This window comes from Aphelocoma coerulescens, chromosome 1A (genome assembly GCF_041296385.1).
Source record: "Aphelocoma coerulescens isolate FSJ_1873_10779 chromosome 1A, UR_Acoe_1.0, whole genome shotgun sequence".
Classification (NCBI taxonomy): domain Eukaryota; kingdom Metazoa; phylum Chordata; class Aves; order Passeriformes; family Corvidae; genus Aphelocoma; species Aphelocoma coerulescens.
In genome coordinates, this window is record NC_091014.1 from 51,580,788 (window position 1) to 51,600,898 (window position 20,111).

General features: G+C 42.7%; 1 protein-coding gene across 8 annotated transcripts in view; it reads right to left on the reverse strand.

Moving 5' to 3' along the window:
* The window catches only part of GRIN2B (glutamate ionotropic receptor NMDA type subunit 2B), a 274,094-nt gene that overhangs the window by 243,048 nt on the left and 10,935 nt on the right, over positions 1-20,111 (reverse strand). For 3 of the 8 annotated variants that reach the window (XM_069001921.1, XM_069001912.1, XM_069001901.1), the window contains exon 2: positions 3,137-5,223. The exons of 1 other annotated variant lie outside the window; for it this stretch is intronic. The gene's annotated coding sequence lies outside the window, so the exon portion shown is untranslated. Of the gene's footprint in view, positions 1-3,136; positions 5,224-18,703; positions 18,767-20,111 lie in introns of those variants that run through there. 4 more of the 8 variants (XM_069001950.1, XM_069001943.1, XM_069001939.1 and 1 more) reach the window with 4 other exon arrangements.

The window sequence follows — 20,111 nt, forward strand, 5'->3', positions numbered from 1 at the left end:
GAGGACAAGGAAAAGATCAATGATTTCTAACAATGATCACTTTTAAGAGGAAGAGCATTGGTAAAATGACTTACTAGTCCAAGTATTGCATTTGCAGTCTCTGCTATCAGTTCTGTATCCTGGCAGGCATTAACTCTTTTGCTTTTGATAAAAGAAGTATATTGGGAGAGAATCATCCACTTTAGAAATGTTACTGGCTATGGCATGTGATGGTATATCATTTATATAAATAAGTAGGTTGCAGGCTTACAAAACTGTGTAAGTGCCAGGGCCCTAGGAAGGCTGGGGGCTCCACAGGGACATCCCTACAGCCCAGCTGAGAAGCAGAGCATCTGGGAGTAAGCAGGGGCAACCCCATCCCATGGCATCAGGTACCTCACTGGAGCAGCAGGGCCATGGCCAGGCAGGGCAGAGCTGTGGGGAGCTGGAGAGCAGCCCTGCAGCATCACTGGGGCAGAGGCTGATGGCTTTGCGGGCCTGAGGGCCTGGGACCTGGGCAGGGTGGAAGAACCCCCAAGAAATGCTGGGCAAGGACAATCAGGGCTGTTTGGTGTCCTCAGAGCCCTTGAGAAGAAGCTGTACAAGGCAGCTCAAGGAACATTTTAATTCCTAGGCATTTGGAAGCCAGCTTACTCCATAAAGCTACTGGGATTTTTTTACTTCCATTTGTGGCCTCCAGAACACAGAGTGGCAACACGCCTCATGGATTAATCACCACTGTGTGAAGTAGCCAGGTACTGCATTTGCCAATTTTTCTCAGAATTGCCTTTTGCTAGTTTCTGGAAAGACACGAAGAAAAGGTCTTGTTCCCAACAAGACCTCTTCTGATACATGTTACTTCAAACATTTTGATCAAGTCCCTTCTGACTGAATTTCATTTCTTGAAGCCACTACCAAACTCATCCTCCCAGGGAAACTTGTAAAATGCATTAGCAAAATCTGCTCTGGCAGGAAACAACACACTCACCCTATAACCCTCCTGCACCTCTGCACAGTCTGGGGGACTGTCAGGATGAAAACCCACACAGGAAAGCAGAAAGGACTCAGGACTACAGATCTTCCTCTGACAGCCCTGGAAAATGAAAGACCACTACAAACAAGACAAGGACAGTAGGAAAGGTACAAAATACTCAAGCACACAATCAGGACTCTTCTGCCAGGACATTTGCTGAAGGTGGCTTCTGGCAAACTGGAAAGAGATGCAGGGGAGAAGAGATCCTTTGCCATGAGGGGCACTGAAGGCAGAAGCAGAGGTGACCTGAAGGAAAGCAGAAAGGCACGCTTGCAAGGCCTTCAGTTCCTCCTTGGAAGGGAGACAGAGAGAAAATGCATGCCAGTAAGCACACATGCACTCACAGGATAGACGGCAGCCTGTGCTGGGTGGTGATGGACAGCTTCACATCCTGAGCAATAAATGAAAGGGTGAGTGACTCCTTTTAAAAGGGGTAGCCAAGGACGGAAGAGAAAATAATCAGATGTGCATTTACACTTGCCTCTGCAGGTTCAGTAGAGAGGTGGAAGCTCTGTGACTGCCAGACAAGTGGCTTTACTGAGGAACTGTGTCCGATTTGCAAAATTGGAGGCTATGATCCTGACCTTCCTTGTACAGCATTTTCATAACTACAGATGGAAATAGCCAGGCCTTGGTGGTGATTCTGATCATCATTTATTCTGCTTTCTGACAAGAGGAGTGTACAAGCACTTTGAGATGAAATGTGTCTGCACATTTAATATTAATTTATGGAAAGTATTCATGTGCAGTCTTGACATTTGTTTTCCATATATACTAGCAATAGGAAACTCGGGTCCTTGAATGTTTATAAGAAATGAGCACACATGCAAACAATGCTGACAGAAGATTATTTTCTTTAAAACCTGACTATTTTCACTTCTTTTCCATTTCTCATTTGTCCCTTATTCAGCACATTTTAACCTGCAAATGTTATCCTCAAAGGTCATGGGAAACTCAGATTGTCAAATACAGCTAAGGCACTGCAAAGATGGTACTTGGTAACACATACAGACTGAAACTGATAGAGATATATGTAGAGAAATCTTACAGAGGTCCGACCATAGTGTAAAGTCTGACAAAAGAATCCTCCACTCATCTCTGGGGACCCTCAGCCCTATCCACCATAAACTAGAAGACCAAGTTAAAAAGGAAAAGCCATATTAATTATCAAACATGAATTGGCCCCGTGGAACGGTCTCTCAGATCTGTACTTCCAGATAGTCCATGGCAGCAAGGTTACACAAAACTCTTCAGTCTGGCTGACACAGCCTAAAACTCAGTGCTGACTCCTTCACTGAACTACAGGGCTGTCAACAAACATATGCAGAGCAGCTACAAGTCATGGAAGTCTATTTGCTCTGCAGAGCCCCTGGATAAACCCCTCCTGAGAGTGGTCCTCAGGATAACTGAGCTACAAAGCTGGTGGGTGCCAGTGACCACTCCAACACCTGCTGTCTCATTAATGATCTCAAATCCCTCATCCTCAGTGGGAAGCGATATAAATCGGAAATACAGAGAGAAGACTCTCTCCTGGAGAAGGAAATAAGCTTTTTGGAGTGGCCCATCCAGCAGTTCAGGGGAGTACTAAAAGGAAGAAAGGTGAAAATCAGACAAACAGCTTTTGTTCCTTTTTCATAAGAACTGCTAAGCCATTTTGCATTAAAGAGATGTTCATTTGTTAAGGGTAACTCCACAGCCATTAGATCTCTTCTAATCCTACGTGGATGTTTATCATCTGCTGTGGTAAACTTTGAGCTCAGTCTCCTTGCTATCAAGCAAGAGTGACTTGTAGGTCCTAGTCCAGGTGTTGTGCCACTTGCCTACTTTGCATTCTGAGCACAGATACAGAGGAACTGAATCTTGAGGCTCTTTGTTTTCTCATCAGTTGTTTTAATTAAGCAGAATAATTCCATTACTCTATACAGAGGGAACGGGCAGTCTATCTTGTCCTTCTGAGGTCTGTTTGCTGGTTCATAATTTGCAGCAGTGATCTTGAAAAAGCTGGTAGAGTTTACAACCAGGCACTCTTCAGAAAGGAGATACATCACTGAGAATTACTTGCTTAAGCAGGTCACTCTCCCCATCATCCAGTGCAAAAGGCCTGTAAGGTAATTTTCATTATACCTGGTGTCCTAAGTCCACGTCACTCTGATGTTCACAGTAAAGGAGTTCATTCAGTTTATTAGCATCCTTAAAACTCCGGCCACACCTTGGTATCCAGCGACCCTGGTTGCCTTGGCTGCAGAGAGATAGCAGAGGCATTTAAAGATCTTTTGCCAGCAAAAGAAGCAGCAATAGAATGAAAAAGGGAGGAAGATGCTGTGCTACACAAGATATCCAGGAAAGACATTATGCAGGTTACTAGAAACATCCTGCAAGAGAAGCAGACTTCTAGGTATTATTTCAGAGACTGAAAGTGTCTGAAACATCACAGGATGATGATGTTGTGACTACTTTTGTATTTCAGAATCTCCACCAGGAAACAGCTCACAAGGTGCTTTCAGTGAAAAGCAGTAAACAGCTGGAAGCTAGGATTGCACAGCTACAATGGTCCACAGGAGAGATCCAAACACCAAGCACAAGCAGGCACTGGAAGCCTTCGAAACACATCTTACGAGTAACTGTGGCTCACCCTTAATACAGGCTTTCAACTGGATCAATGACTCAGTTCAGAGAAGCGATGGGGTAACACACATCCTGATGAGTTTGGCAGACACTAGACTTCTTTGAGGATACTGATGCGCCCTGAACCGCCCCTCCTGCCCCATCCTGCACAGGCCCATCCTTTGCTCCTTATGGTCTGTGTTGGTGAATCCTCAAAGATTTTTCTCTCTGGTGTACTACTTTGAGACACCTTTGCAGCAAATTACATGGCATCATTCAGCAAGAGACAAAGGTCACATATCCAGCTGGGAAGTGGGCTAGTAATATCGTACTGCGTGATTCCTAAAACCGGCTGTAATAATGGGGATAATGTAAGGGACTGACATAACAGCAATCTGACAATTTGGTGTTGCTATGCAACTTGAGTTGGGAACAGACTTTTGCAGTTGCTTCTTAGCTGTCCATTGAATGCTCAGTGAAAGTGTCTGGCTACCTTTCCCACTCATCACTTTACCTAAAGCAGAAAGAATCCATGTGCAGGTTTTGTGCCAAGGTGCCCTCTTCAAGCCACTAGTGTAAGCAAACTGAGATGCAGATACTTACGATGCTTTTTCCAATATGAATGAGAATCGTGTTGTGCTACACACACATAAACAGCTACATACATTCATACACATTTCTCTTTCCTCTGATTTAGTGCACATCTTCCCCTTTTTCCTCCTTTCTCACCTTAAGGTTATCATGTTGTCAAAGAAGAGCACTGTCTTTGGAAGCTTTTCCCTGGCCAAGTCACACCTATTATCACACCAGTTCACACTGTTTTCTTACTTTGTACATGTAATTCCTTCAGACCTTTCCATCTTTCTCCCAACTGTTTTCTCAGACTCATACAAAGTGGTAATAGATACAGTACTTGCTCTATCTTGTTTTATTCATCTGTCCTGAAAGTGCCTTGACCTGTCTTGAAACTGACCAGTTTTAAAACCCTCAAGCAATGATGCCTTCAGCCCTTTCCTTGGGACTCTGACAGACTGACAAAACTCAGTGGTTAAGGAAGGTGACTTGCTCGTCTCCCTGGCTGAAACCTGACTGCTCCTAGTGACATCTCTTTGTGCTACCCTCAAAAACTTGCCCTTGCATGCTGGTAGCACCTGAACACCAAGGTGAAGGCTATTCTGCATCATGAGTAACTCATTCCCTATGATCCTTTGTTATCACTTCCCAGACCTCTCTCAATTTGTTCCTTTTCCCTGAATTCCTGTGCTTTCCACAATCTGTTTCGTGGTGTTGCTTGTGTGATGTTTAATAGCCGCAGCTCAGAGTTGGCTGTGTTTCAGTGGTAGGAGGGGGAACACAGGGAACTGTGAACTGAAACTCCGTATAATGTTGCTAGAGATGAGAACAAGTAAGGGAGTGTTCGCTATGCACGCTATCTCCAGAAAAACATCTTTGCTAACATGTATCTGTGCAGACATTGTGGAGATAGGGATTACGTTATGCAGAGGGGAAGAGAAGCTGACTGACAGTAGAGATTTGCAGTCCATATTGATGTTTCACAATTGTGCATCTGTCTGCAGAACGGCCATGAAGCTCTTGAAGTCATTGCACTAAAAAAAAAAATAAGGAAAGATAAATCAATAACTTCACTCACCCTTTTACCACAGCTCAGAGGGTGGAGGAGGAGTGTGTCATAACAGCTCACACTAGTGAGAAAATTTTAATCGAACAGTCTTCAACCAGAAAATACCACTTCAATAAAATCAACATTTTTCAAAAAATTCTAAGTACAAATGAAAAATCCCTATATAAAAGGAGGCTGAAACAAAAATTTCAGTATTGAAAAGTTTGTCTTAAGGAAAAAAATGACAGATTGTCTTTTAAATTAAAATACTACTTTTGAAAGCAACTTTTATTTTCTTAACGTATTTTTCTGCTTGTATTGTTTTTACGTTCTTCAGTTAATAATGAGAGACACTGATGTGTTCAATATCCTGCCATTAGCCTGGAATCAGGTTTCTAGGATATTAAAAACAATTGGTCCCTAACTAGTACCCAGAACGTTTCCATTTCAAAGTGCAAAAATTTAAATTGTTTCATTCAGCACAGACTAATAAGGCTGCTATTGCTTTTGATAGAAAACTCATTACTTTGTAGAAAAGTCACTTGTTTTGAATATAAAGTATCACCTGTACTAAATTATATAACAATATTTAATTATTATATGCATGTTATGTTATGTTACTGGTAGGATTGCATAACATGGCCTCATATAAGATTTGATTTGGCATAACAACTGCATTCCAACTGATATGTGAAATGGTACCAAAACTTTACTAATTTTCAAAATAAAATATCGGTTATTTTTCTAAAAGTACTTAATGGAAATGTTCATAATTTTTAGTTCCTAGGAATACACTGAAAACAGCATTTTTATCATGAGAAGTAACAAGACACCTTGAAATCATAAACTTTGACATTTCTCTCAAATGAACATTTCAAGATTCATCTGGCTCTCACTTAACCTGTGATTCATTCTTTGTACTAACTCTAAATCTCCCTATTTGGAATAGTTTTCAGATTGGAGGCCTTGTCGAAAGCAATCATCATAAATTCAGCATGCACTTTATTATAGCTGGCTCTACCAGCATTTGTTGCAAGATAAAGCAGCTAATCGGTACTCACTTTCATCCCAATATTAATTATTTTTTATGCATTCACAGGGATCTCAAAATTTTCCCCATCAGAATACATAAATGAGGATAAAATAAATCAGGATAAATTAAATCAATCTTGCCACCCAACCACACCCAAGAACACAGAGGGTTTCAAGGCTCCCACCACAGCCCTGCTCACAAGATCCTGTTGCAGGGAGGACCCGGGATTGGACTGACACTTCTCCTCCATTCCTCTGCTCACCCCACTGCGCACCAGAAGAGCTTGGACTTCCCTTTCTAGCATGTGAAGGCAAGAAGAAAAGAAAAAGATCTCCCTTCTGAAAGCACAAGTCCCCTTCCTCCTGCCGTCAGCAGCTGCAGTGGAACCGCAACCCAAGGCTTCCACCTAGTGTCTGCCGGCCAGCTCGGCACAACACCCCGCTGCAAGGCTGGGGCGCCAGGGGTGCCCTGGAGCCCACATCAAGAGCAAAGCCTTGGCTTATTTTTGAGGTGGGAATATTTTCCTTACAATACAAAACCAAGCTTCGGCTCATTTGAACCACCCAAGCTGTCACCTAGAACTAACCAGCTTCTGGTTTACATGTGGAAAATAAGATTATTGTAACATATTTATTTTTTGCCCCATCATACAGACAGCGCTAAAATCCAAGGCTTTAGGATGCAACAGAAAAGAGGAGATGAGAAGCTTGTTGAATTAGGTAGAACCACTCTCATATACCCAAGGATATTTTCTTAACCTTTCTCTTGTGCTGACTTGCCTTCATGGTAAGCCCACAAGCAAACTGAATTACTTTCTAACACTTTAGTCCTGCAAATTAGGAGATACTTAAAAATTAGGCACAGCCTTTAGAATAGATATGTGATATACAGGCGCTGTCCTTCCACTTATGTTCAACTCTTTCCTCCACCTTCATTTCACATCAAGGTGATGGCTGTTCTGCATCATGAGTAACTCATTCCCTATGATCCTTTTTTTATCACTTCCCAGACAACCTTTGGTGGGACTCTAACCAAAACAAAGAACAAAGGACCTTATCACCAATCGTTTCTGCCTATCCCTTTCTCCGTCCTATGAAAAGACAGTGTGCTTGCTGTTGAATTTTTATTTCCTTAAGGGCATCTAAAGCAGTACAATCTTGGTAGCTGTCAAAGCAGCACCTTTTTTTGTTTGTTGTCACCTCATACACTCACACAGTGACCTGATATGAAACCGTCTTCTACCTTCTCTGGTAAGTCCAGGTTTTAAAAATCTCTAGTGCAGGTGTTTCCAAGACCTTTCACAAAAGGCAGTTCATCAGTTTTAAAATGCTTCTCTTCATCTCTCTGCTTCAGCTACCTTGGAGCAAGATTCCTTGTGCTTTGGTTTATGGAAGCTAGAGGCTGTGTTCTCCCTCCAACACCTGCTATTAGTCATTTGGGCAAGTGGGTGTGTATATATAGATCCATACATACACCCATTCACAAGAAAACTCTGTTAAGAGGAGCTCAGAGCTTACAACAGGGCCCCAGAGCTTTTTAGAATATGTAGTCACACTTGGAAACTGGAGTCACTGAAAGCCAGAAAAACTCACCAAGCCATGAAACCTGATCCAGCTGCCTCAGCGTTCCAGTATCCCACTGCTCTCACCTACAAAAGCCCATATTCCTTCAGCTTCCCAGCTGCCTACTCTTTTGATAATGTGCATGAAATTTGGGATATGTTCTAAGAGGTTCAAAGACCATTTTAGCTGAATCAGTCTGTGTGCAATGCAAACATAAACAGGAAAGGAGAAGCCACTGATGGAAGAAATGGTTGAAGCCGATGCATACACATTGCCCCTTGGGAATGATGAAGGGTTGTGGAATACAGACACAGCTGCTGCTAGCACAAGACCACCAGATTCCTGTGTGGGAGCTCTACCACACTACTGGTAGGAGCTATAGGGTGAATACAGAGAGTATATTTCATTGACGTCACTAGCCAGCATTACTTAGAACAGGGCTAAGCACAACTGCAAAAAGAACTGCCTCCAAGCTATTCTATTTATATTCCTACCAGAGCTACCATTGGTACAGTCATTCTGCTGCTGAAATCCTGACCCTGTCGTTGCCAGTGTAGCCACAGACCAGAGGAGATCATTTTGGATCTTTTCAGAATTTGGCATGTCTTAATACCAGCGAAAGCAGCATTGGCAGGGGGTGGAGCACGCTATTTGCACAGGACCTGCGTCAGGATTGGCATTCAGTGAACAGCAAGACATATAAAGGCATTTTATCCCAATATAGAGAATAACGCATCTTCCTCTGCGTTGCTGGTGGTAACTTTGGCAGTCCAAGGAACAATGGTAATTGCTTGTTACTGTGGAAACAAGACCTCCAGAAATAACACTAATGAGCCAGCAGGGTCGTGGGAGAAACACAAGCATACCGTCTCCTGCAAACATACATGATTTGGCTGCACAGAGGAGATGCGGCTCTGGGGAGAGGAGCAATTTATTTGAATGCAACAGGCACCCAGCACAACCTCCATTCATCCCCCATGCCAGTCTGAGCCTGTACACAATTTAAGTTACTTGAAAAAAGTGCTCAGATAATTTTGGAAATCATTGCTTTTCACCTTTCTCCCTGCCTTAAATTTTGGGGAAGTTGACTCAGAGATCCTCCCTCCTCTGGAGGGACCCATTTTGTGCAATACATCTGATAGGAAGATGTCTCCAAAAATCTCTCTATGAAAAACACGTTCTTACAAATTTCCCTAACCAGTTCTGCAGACGCAAGACGCAGTAATCTGAGGGATGAGTCTATAAGCACCTGAATGGCAAGGTCCTTCTCCTAACAACAGTCTGTTCATGAATCCACCACTCCACCCTAAACAAGATGAAAGAAGGAATGTGTACAGCAGAAGAGGGGAAAGAAGGTAGGAGACACCAAGAGCTTACTGCAGCTTCAGCATGTGTCTTTTTCGCCTTTCATGCTGTGTTGCTCTTGACAAAGATAGGAGAAGATAGTGTAAAGGAAGTGAGATGATGGATGGTAACCTGTGAATGCAGCTATTTTTTGTGCTCCATATTCTTTTGCCTTCTAAAATCTCCCAAATGATGCTTTCTGCCCCCAGTTCCTACTGGGACAGCAGTGTGGTGGGTGGCTGCATATTTATAGTCAGCTCAGCCTCATGTGCTAGATGCCAGGAAGTGGACCTATTGCTCAAACTGCCCTGAAGGATTCTTCAGCCTGCCAGTGGCTCCAAGGCTGTTAAACCTGATCTTCCTAGTTAAAGGTGATGTACTTCACATTAGCAGGTGGCCTCAAAGGAGCAAAGAGAGGCACAGAAGCCAGAGCTAGCCCAGGCCAGACAACACTTTCAAACACATCCTGCCTTAACTTGAAGGAATGTTTTTGATTGCTCCACCCTACAGGGGAAAGAAAAGAAGATGTAAACGTCAGTCACAGGGAGAAGAAAGGCGTGAGTAACAGGGCCTTTTTTACTGGGGGCTCCTGTGGCAGGCCAGGAGCTTCTCAAAAAGCAAATAAACAGGTAGGGTCACCACTTTGCTTGTTATTGCACTCCCTTGAATCATTTTTATTCACTGTTTATTAGCTATACCAAGAAGCCTCAGATAAAATCAAGGCACTACTGCACAGATTAGGAATATCCCTGACACCAGCTCTTGCCACGCTGTATGCCTACACAACAAGCAAAAGGAGAAGAAGAAAAAGGGTGTTGTCTACAGATGAGGACCTAAGGCAGAAAGACATGGAATGACTCAGCCATGGTTATGTCAAGAGGTAGTGGCAGAGTCAGTAGTTCACTAATAGCAACTTCAGTCTGCACAGCCTTTGTCCAGAGCTTTAATCATAAACTCCTCCATTTTCCTACAACCCCAAAATAGAACATGGGCAAGCAGTGCGAAGGAGTTTGACATATAAATGGGAAATAAAAATCAGAAGTTAAATGATCAAGATGTTGACATGTCCTTCAAATACTATTGCATTGACACAATATTGTAGGCAAGGGTTCTCCATGGCTTTAATAACTTTAACTTCAGAAATCTTAATCCCATTTGTGTGAGAGTTTTTTTCTTCTTCAGAATAAATAAAAATAATTAAAAAAAAAAAAAAAAAGGTTTAAGGCCTGAATTTGCTCTCAGACATGTATGTAAAACAAAACAAATAGAGCTGTGTGTATATTGAGGCCAATAAATTAACAGTATGCTCCCCACTGCTGCGTTGCTGGGGCCCCAGCTCAGGATTTCTGCTTTTCCCCAGCAACAGTCGGTGACACTGCAGGTATCAGAGCAGAGCATGGTCCAGCAACTCCTGGAGAGCCAAACTGGTTTAGACCTGCAGTCAGGGAACAATGGAGCCAGTTGACTTAAGGGAGAAAAATACCCCAAACACTGCTCCTTTCAAAAAAAAGGAAGCAGAGTTTAAATCCATACAGCCTCTCTCTGATCTGGTTACATGAGCAGTGTCCAGGGTGTAAGAACCTCATAGATGTTAAAGAAAGAGAGGAGAAATGAAACTCAGTTTGGGTAACAATTTCTGAGGTTGTAGCCACATATTTGGCTAGAGCATCCCACCCCTCCAAACTCAGAAGGTTACCATGGTGACAAATTTCAGCTGTAGGTAAGAAGGAAATATTTCTGTACGAAAGCCATTTTGTAGAAATATAAAACCTAAAGATTAAGCCCCATTGCACCATTTATAATCTTCGTTGCCACATATTCACAACTAGATGAGCTTTCTTGTCTCAAGAACAGTTAACCAAAATGCAAATAAAGATGCTTTGTTTTAACTCATGTGTTCTGCTAATGGAGCTCATCTCCGTACAGTAAAATAATGCTCTCAAATTCAGCAAAAAATGTAGGTATTCATTTGCTTCCAAATTGTGTCTAAGGGAGTTTTTAATACTTTTGATTCTCAGAAGACAGATCTATTCCATTGCTTGACTGTGAATTAGAAGAAAATTACCTTATATCATGCTTGGATCCAATTCATAGCACCTTAAGCACAGCAAGTCTCCAGTGCAGCCCGCATCACGCACTCACGGCAGGGAGCCAAGCACAGCTCAGATTGTAGATTTCCTCTCCACAACTTAGGAGAAGGTTACAGACCAATGATCACACGCTCAACCAGGTCTAAATCATAGATCAGCTTGTAAAAGCCACCACAGTAAACTCCCACTCCTCCCATCCTGGGATTCCTAAGTAACTGGCATGTACTACGGTGCCATTTCCTCAGCTGTCCCAGCCTGAGCAGTTCTGCTCCTGCTGCTTTAATTTCTGTGAGGCTTAGCTCAGACACAGGGAGTCACACAGCCTTGGACCACCATCACCTGGGAGCCAGGGGCAGAGTGCCAGCTGCTAGAAGCTCCTGTAAGATTACTGACCTTAACACCACTAAAGCTTTGTGGCATTCAATGATGCCTTTCTCTGCAGACTCTTCCTTACCCCTTGAGTCTCACACAGACACCAGTGTGCCTGGGGCTGTAAAACTGTCCCTCATAGCCAGAGCACAGCTAAGCGACACTCTGGCTTTAGTAGGGTCAAATGAGCAGCAAGACAGCTATGGGACAAAGCCTTGCTTTAAGCAATGTATCCCTTTTATGAAAATTGGGGGGGAAAAAAAATGGGCTGGTACACTACTGAGCACAGGTCCATGACATGATTGGCAATGCATTTCCACCTCCTTTGTCTCCAGTGCAGGAATGAAGGCTCAATCCTTCCTTTCTCCCCATGAGCCCGTGCAGCCATGTACTGCTTGACCATCCCATTAGCGCACACAGCCACATCACAAGCTTTGCAGAGAACTGCAGGTATTCTCCTTTTGCCTCAAATCCTTTCAAAATACCTACTGCCTGAAATTTCAACATCCTGCTTTATTTAGTCTTCAAAGTGCCTTTCAGTAATCACTGAAATGTAGTGATTACAATTCATTTACTGTGTAAGGATTTACTGTGAACTATGCTTCAGTGAACTGTGCACTATGCCAGGTTAATTGTGCACTGAGCTCCACAAACACACAACCAAAGTTCCTTCCCCAGCTAAGAGGAGTGCTCTCTTGGTAATTTATGATGTCCTCTAGCCATGGGAGCAGAAGAGGGAGCAATCACTAGCCAGTAAAGCCAGCAGCAGCTCTGAGTTTTTATCACACAGTAGCAGATGGGCCTTTGTGGTTTGTGATAGGGTAAAGATCCTTGTTGCTCATCCTTCTTCCACAGATTGTCAGAGGACTGTCTATACTGGAGAATCCAAGTTAAGAAAAGGTTGATCTGGTCAGAGTCCAGATGGGCACAGGACTGTGTAACCAGTCATTTCATCCACTTCAGTAGAACCAGTTATTTAAACCTGTGTATTGGTTTTGCATGGCCTGGTTTTTGGTAGCAGGGGGCTACAGGGGTGGCTTCTGTGAGAAGCTGCTAGAAGCTTCTTCTGTGTCCAGCAAAGCCAATCCCTGATGGTTCCAAAGATGGATGTACTGGTCAAGGCTGGGTCAATTATGGTGGTAACTCCTCTGTGATAACACATTTAAGAAGAAAGATAAATAAAAAGTGGTTGCAGTTTTAACTGGAGTGAGAACACGTGAGAAGAACAACTATGCAGACACCAAGGTCAGTGAAGGAGGGGGAGGAGGTGCTTCAGGCACCAGAGCCAGGATTCCTCTGCAGGCCACGGTAAAAACCATGATGAAGCCACTGTCCCCCTGAAGCCCATGAAGACCCACAGGGAATGCAGAAATCAACCTGCAGCCTATGGAGAGGCCCCACACTGGAGCAGGTGGATGACTGACAGGAGGCTGTGAGCCCATGCAAGACTCGTGGAGAGAGGGGCCCTGCTCTCAGGCTGGAGCAGCCTGTCCTTGAAGGAGTGCACCCCATGGAAGTGACCCGCACTGCAGTGGTTTGAGGACGAGTGTTGCTTTTGAGATGGACTCATGTTACAGCAGTTCACAGGGAGCTGTTGATCATGAGATGGATTCACACTGGAGAAGTTCATGGAGAACTGTCTTCCCTGGGAGGGACCCCACGGTGCAGCAGGGGAACGACTCCTCTCCCTGTGCAGTGGGAGAAGCCACAGGTAATGAACTGACCATAACCTCCATTCCCTGTCTCCTTGGGCTGCTGGGGAAGGAGGGAGGGGTGAGGTACTTCTCACTACCCTGCTCTGATTCTGTTAGTAATAAATTCACTTCATATCTCTAAGTTGAGCCTGTTTTGCCTGTGATGATACTTGATGAGCGATCAAGTCCTTATCTCAACCCATGAACCGTTTGTTATATTTTCTTTCCTCTGTCCAGCTGCAGAAGGGAGGGAGTGAGTGGCTTTCATGGGTGCCTGGCATTCAGCCAGCATCAACCCATGACAACGTGCCACTCCCTGCCACCTCAGCCAGGACCAGCACCGGCCATGCTTAGCTCAGCCACCAGCCATCCCACTATCCTTCCAGGCCCAAGCCCAACAGTCTCTCTCCTGCACGAATATCTGCCCTGCCTCCAGAACTGGTGAGTATTATCCTGGCAGCCCAAGACAGAAATTCTCCATGGAAAAATCACATGGAAGAAGGAGGGACATTCTCTTGGAGATTCAATTTTTTCTGGAGCTGGCAGTTGTCTTCTTTCCGGATGAAGTAGAAAGTCAAGGTTCTTCCTGCTAATAGTCATTAAATAACTTTCCTCTTTTTTCCTAGTACCATTTCAGTATTTTGATCAAGTTCCAGCTTGGTTTAATTACATACTTTCTATCTGAATTCCTGCCCAAGCTTCATTTAGAGAAATTATTCATTTCCTCTCTTCAACATTATTATTATTATTGTGCTTATTTGCACGATGTGCTTAGCATTCATACACATCTTCAGTGCTCTGATAGGCTCATCAGAGTGGTGCCGGTGGGATGGAACAGAAGAACACTCCTCATCCGCCACCCTGAAAAATCAGCCCTCCTCCCCATCACATACAGGCAATTTTGCATTCCTGCACATTGGGGAATGCTCACAGTCACATCTGAGGTATCACAAAAATATTACCAGTTCCTCCTGAGAACATGCCTGAATGCTGAACATTATTTGGAAACAAAATCCTTATCTGACTGCAAATAACAAGTCAAAGGGGAAAATGTTCATTTCAGACTATTAATTTTTCCAGGACACACATTCCCAACAGTGAAGACAAGGAAAAGTTGGGTAGGAATGGCAAAAACACATACCCTAGGAATATTTTTCCTCTTTCCTTGCAAGGATAAAAGATTTGAATAGTCTTCATCTCACATGACAAACTTACGCAAACCTCATGCAGCACATGGTTTTCTATCACACAGTAATGGATGTGAACAGAGAACTTCAGTTTCTGAAACTTCATCATGTTGAAAGCAATGTTTTTCTTGCCACAGTAATTTATTTTCCACCCAGCTGTTTTCAACAGCCTTTAGATTTCACTCCTCAATATCTCTCCTATAGCTTCCCAAGTTTTACAACACAGGGTCAGAGATAAGCACTTTTTCCCTCTTTCCATCTCAGCCTGGGACCTGGTTTGAGAACTCCTGGAGACTGGCAGAGAGACCAACACAAAAGCCATTTGCTGGTTCATTGACAGAAGGGCAGGGACAGGACAGCCAGAATGGAGGAGTGTATAACCCCAAATATCCTCAGGAACAGCTGTGATCATTCCCCACACATGAGGTCAGGCAAGTATTAGTTAAAATTATAATGTATATAAAATGGATGATCCTTAGATGTGCATTATATACTTTTGTTGAGCAATAATATCCCCAGGACAAGAGCAAGCCTTGCATAAATGTCAGAAATGGAGCAAACACCCAGTCAGCCTATCTTAATAAATCAACTGCACTCCAGCTCCTGGCATTTGTTTGCTTTCTGATGTGGATTAGGATCTGATTCCAAACACAGGGCATTAAAATCAAAGCAATAGCAGCAGCTGGACAGGGATGAGACAGCTCCATGTGGATTTAATCATGGATAGATGCAGAGCAGTGATGGAGCAGAAGATGACATATCACTATCCAGTTGACATAGCACTTCTTAATGCTGAAATAAAACCCAAAACTGTTTCAGTGGCTCAGCCTCAGTCTGGAGGGCAAACAAATTTCAGTGAGAGGACACCTGATCTTGTCATTCACACTCCTTCCCACACTACACTTTAATGCCATCTCTCTTGAGCAAGCAGAAAGCCCCTCAGAGGCAGGAAGTTTCAGTATCTGTAATATCACGCCATGTTACCAGCACCTTTCCAGCCTTGCCTTGGGTTAGACACACGTTTATTCTAGAGAACTGGAAGTGATTTAAGACATTAGCATTCCTCAGATGCATGCCACTCTCAGTCTCCTCACTCCTAACAATAGGATCCTCACTCCCACTGCCAGGAGGACAAAAGGTGCAAGCATTCCTCACCTACTGTTCTTCAAAGCCCATTATCTGAGCTTAAGGTGCTGGAGATGATGATTTGACAATGTACTGCAGTATCCTTCCAACTGCACCAGCTCAGCTGGGGAGACTGAAATCTCCAGCACTGATGGAAACTGAGCAGTTAGGGATGAGAACTTCTTAAATTACCTTACCTAGACACAAAAAAGAAAGCCCGTGGACATCCTCAGACATCTCACACATTCTCTAAATCCATTTCTACTCAACACATCTCACCCTAGCATTCAAATTCAGGTTACTCACAGCACACAGGTGTGAATCTCCCTAGTTACACCATTCTGGGTAGTGACACTCAGCACAACTCTTGTGGTATTTGATGAGTATTAGCAAGTATTACCAAGGTTGTAATCAACTAACTACCCTAGAATCTGAGATATAATACAACATGGCATACTTGCAAGCAGACAACAAATGTTCCAACACTGCACAGCAAATAAAAAGAATCAAAAATGTATTACTTTTAGTTGTTATTGGTAGTGGTTTAATCTTGTAATTTTAAAGGCAACCACATTTTGGAGGGGAGGCTTGGCACAGGATTTCTGTATATTTAGGTTGGTAGCATTGTTTCCAATAAGCAAACATTCTGCCATACTAAATACGTACATGTTCAGGGACCAACTTATTATAGGTATGACTATGCAACAGATTTCTGGTATCACAAGCTCATACTGGTCCATAATACACCATGTAGACAGACACAGTGATTCCCTGAGGAAAGAGGTCTTTGCTTCACTCTCTTTGCTTGCTACTGCACGGCCTAGCCCAGATGAGCACAGGCTGAGAACTAACTCGTCTGTAGCTTGTTCTGAACACACTTGGTATTAAAGGGTCAATCTTCCCTCAAGCCATTTGCTACTAGGGCCATCCCCTTCCTTTGTGTGACGAAATCTTACTTAATGCTTGGAACACAAAGTTCTCTTCTTCATCAAGCAACTTCCATTGTAGAAGTTACCTTGATGGTATCAGTTACATTTACAAAGAGAAAATTCAGCCTGGGGGCAGATAATTCAGCTTGAAGACATCACAACCATAACCTCAGAAAGAGAAAAAACTCCTATTTTATGGGAATCTGAACCTCAGTTTCTGGAGGGCTCCAAAAGTGATGAAAGAATTTATCCTAATTTCTGGGGTAAGGGCCCAGATCAAAAATCAGCAAAAGGCACACTCTGAACACTGGAGAGGAAATCACACTGTGTTCTTCAGAGGGGACCAGATATTCTCCCAAGTGGAGGCACTACGAAAAAAGAATGGAAGCATACGAGATGTTTAAAAAGAAAAATGGGATTTGTGTGATACATGTGACTGCTAAAATGGCAGGGGAAACAGAATGCAGATGAAGGGACAAGGTTTGGTGGTCAGCAAAGAAGGTGAGCTGGCCGATCTAGAACAGGGAAGACAATTACAAGACACAGAGCTGAAACAAAGTTGCTTTGTACAAAGAGAATAGCTGATGGGAAGAGGAGACAGCTAAAGCGCTGCTACAAAGAGGTCACCATCAGTTCACATAGCTTGTTACAAACACATCATGCCTTCCTCAGAATAAAAACAGCTCAGAGATTGGAAGTCTAGAGTGCAACCAGGTGAGAAAGGCAAAACAGGTTGGGTTGCTAAATTCTGCAGCAGAGATACCGACAAAGATCAGCTGAGGAGCTGGATGGGAGCTTTCATAAATACCATACTAAACTAAAAGAAAATAAGGGAGAGCACCTAGGAGCTGCTGTTTGAAAGCAGCAGCAAGAAGAAAAGGAACAAAAAGCTACCAGGATTCCCTCTAGATCTCCCTAGAAAGCTTATCATTTTATTAAACCACAAGATTTCATGAAACCACCAGAGCCTTGACTCTACTTGCTGTATCTCACACACACACAAAGCCTTTTTTTACTCTCCTTGCTCTCTTTCAAACAAACCAGTCAAAGAAAAAGTGTTTCATTTCTAAAGAGTCCTCAATCAATGCCACCATTACGCTGTTCCAGAGCATGGTGATGGCAGAAGCCACACTGCCACTGGGACCCACTGAGTAAGGAGCTCTACCACACACAACACGGGCAGCAGCACAGAGCCAGGCATCTCTACAGGATCACAGAAGGACGCAGGACGCTCCTCTGCAGCAGACCTCAGGACAGCAGCATGCCCAGGGCTACAGCATGTGCATTCAGAGAATCAGGAGAGACATGGGTAACAACTTCAGCCTGCACAAATGCAAATGGTAGGCATGGCATCAGCAGTATTACCCTAACACCCATCCCAGTCTTTGAAAATTCCACCTCTTCTCCAAATGGAAGTGGCCCACTTCTCATTTCCCCAGCAAGCTTCAGCTTCCAAAAAGCATTGATTTTTAGGTGTCTTTATAAACACACACCATCCCTCCTCCACTGCTTCTCCCAATCCAAAAATAATGTGTGTAGCAGCAGGGTTTCATTTGGGAAAGAACAGAAAAGCAATTTCAAACCAAACTTGTCTTTAAAACACTTCTCAGCTCTGACCGTCATGCCTCTGGCAACCAGGACAGTTGTCCAGGGCTTGTTATTAGGCCATAAATTACCTAGCCAAGAGCACCACAACCAGAAGGAGTCAAAGAAAAACACTAATAAAAAAACAAATGTGAAAATGAACCCAGTCATCTTCCGCCACCACTAAAATGCCTGAGTAGCAAAGTTCCAGAATGACATTACAGTGAGGTTTCCTAAGGGGCTTGATAGGAAATTGTATTACAAATCCAAATATTTCTGAACCATCAGTTCTCTTCCAGTTCAGACCAGTATTCTATAACACATAACTTCTGAGCACAATTGGAAATCTCAGACCAGTTCTCAAAAAAAAAAAAAAAAAAAAAAGTGTTCTCCTTGGAAATGTACCACCTTATATTGTAAAAATTAGAGGAAAACCAGAAGAAATACAAATTAAAACCTGCATTTGCTTACCACTTATTTTGGTATTTTAAAAGGATTTAAACAAGCATTTGTGAAAACAGCTAGACAGGCATAATTTTCTTTACCTACCAAATGCATTTGCCAAGACAGGGACTATAATCACACCAGCTGTCCAGGAGGGAGTATATTTAGAAATAAGTTCATTTTCATCTGGCAGCAGAGCTTGGATCTGTTGAGAAATGTTATCTTCCATTCAAATTATTATCTAACCGTATTAATTTTTATGACAGATCAAAACATAACTAAGCTATTTTTTAAAACTCAGAAATAATTTCAGAATAATTCTGTAGAAACCTTTTATCTCAACAATTTCAAAATTATACTTTCAGATTTCAGTAGGTTTCATATATACTCGTTTAAAGACAACCGTCATTTTAACCTGAAATCTTAAACTTGTATATTTTTAAACACTGATAAACTGGAGAGGAAAAAAAAAAAAAAAAAAACACCAAAACCAGACTAACCTTTTTGTTAAGCTCTGGAAAAATACAAGACTAATGGAATCCACACTTTCCCATTAATTTATTCAGGTATGAAAACTGGTATTTTTCAGGTCAAAGAAAAGTGAAAAAAAAAAAAGAAGAAAAAAGAAACAAAACCAATAAAATCTCCACACAGAATTATCATTTGGAATCAACATTTTGGATGGCTCACTGGAAACCAAGCTAAAAACACTAAAGCAACCATTGCTTAGTAAAAGAAAGTGGGGTTTCAACTTGTGTGAGCACAGAAAAAGACTTTGTAGTCTCTACTCCCACCATGGCTTCCAGTAATAAGAGACTAAGAGACCTTTTAGGAGTTCGGGAAGCATATAGTACTAATGGATAGACCTGTTGTTTTGATTTTTCTGACGATTTTGATTTCTCTGTTTCTCAGTGTTCATTTTTAATGCGAATGACAGCAACTCAAAACAACTTCAAAGTTAGTGGAACCCAGTCAAGGAAGTTTTTAAAAATATAAAAGACTGAAAGTAGCCTTGTTTGAGGTAAATGAAGGTATGTGTTTAAGGAGTTTATTTACATAAAAATTGAGAAGCTTTAGGGAAAAAAATTATGATGATGTCATTTGTTAACGCCACCGTTTGGAGGGAGGGGTCTTGGATTTGCCTTTAAGAATCTGACCGTTTGTCCCGTGAATTTTTAGGGTTGGCAATACCCAAGAAGGCCAAGAGATGGCAGCATTGGTAAAGCATCTCTGGGCTCAGCCTCTCCCTTCTCGGTGCTGAGCCAGACTCCTTCAATTCATTGTTTCATTGCTGCTAAATCCCCAATCTCAAAAATGTTCTGATTCAGCATTCCCTGAATCGCTGTCGATTTGCAGATCTTGTTTATGTGCGGTACAAATGTAGAGTGGTAAAAAAAAAGAAGTATTAGAAAAGAGAGAGTTACTACTCTTCCTACCAGAACACAGGCCAGCTTTCAAAGGCTAGAACTGCCAGTCACACTGCTGTTACATGTACAATAAAGATAGTAATTCC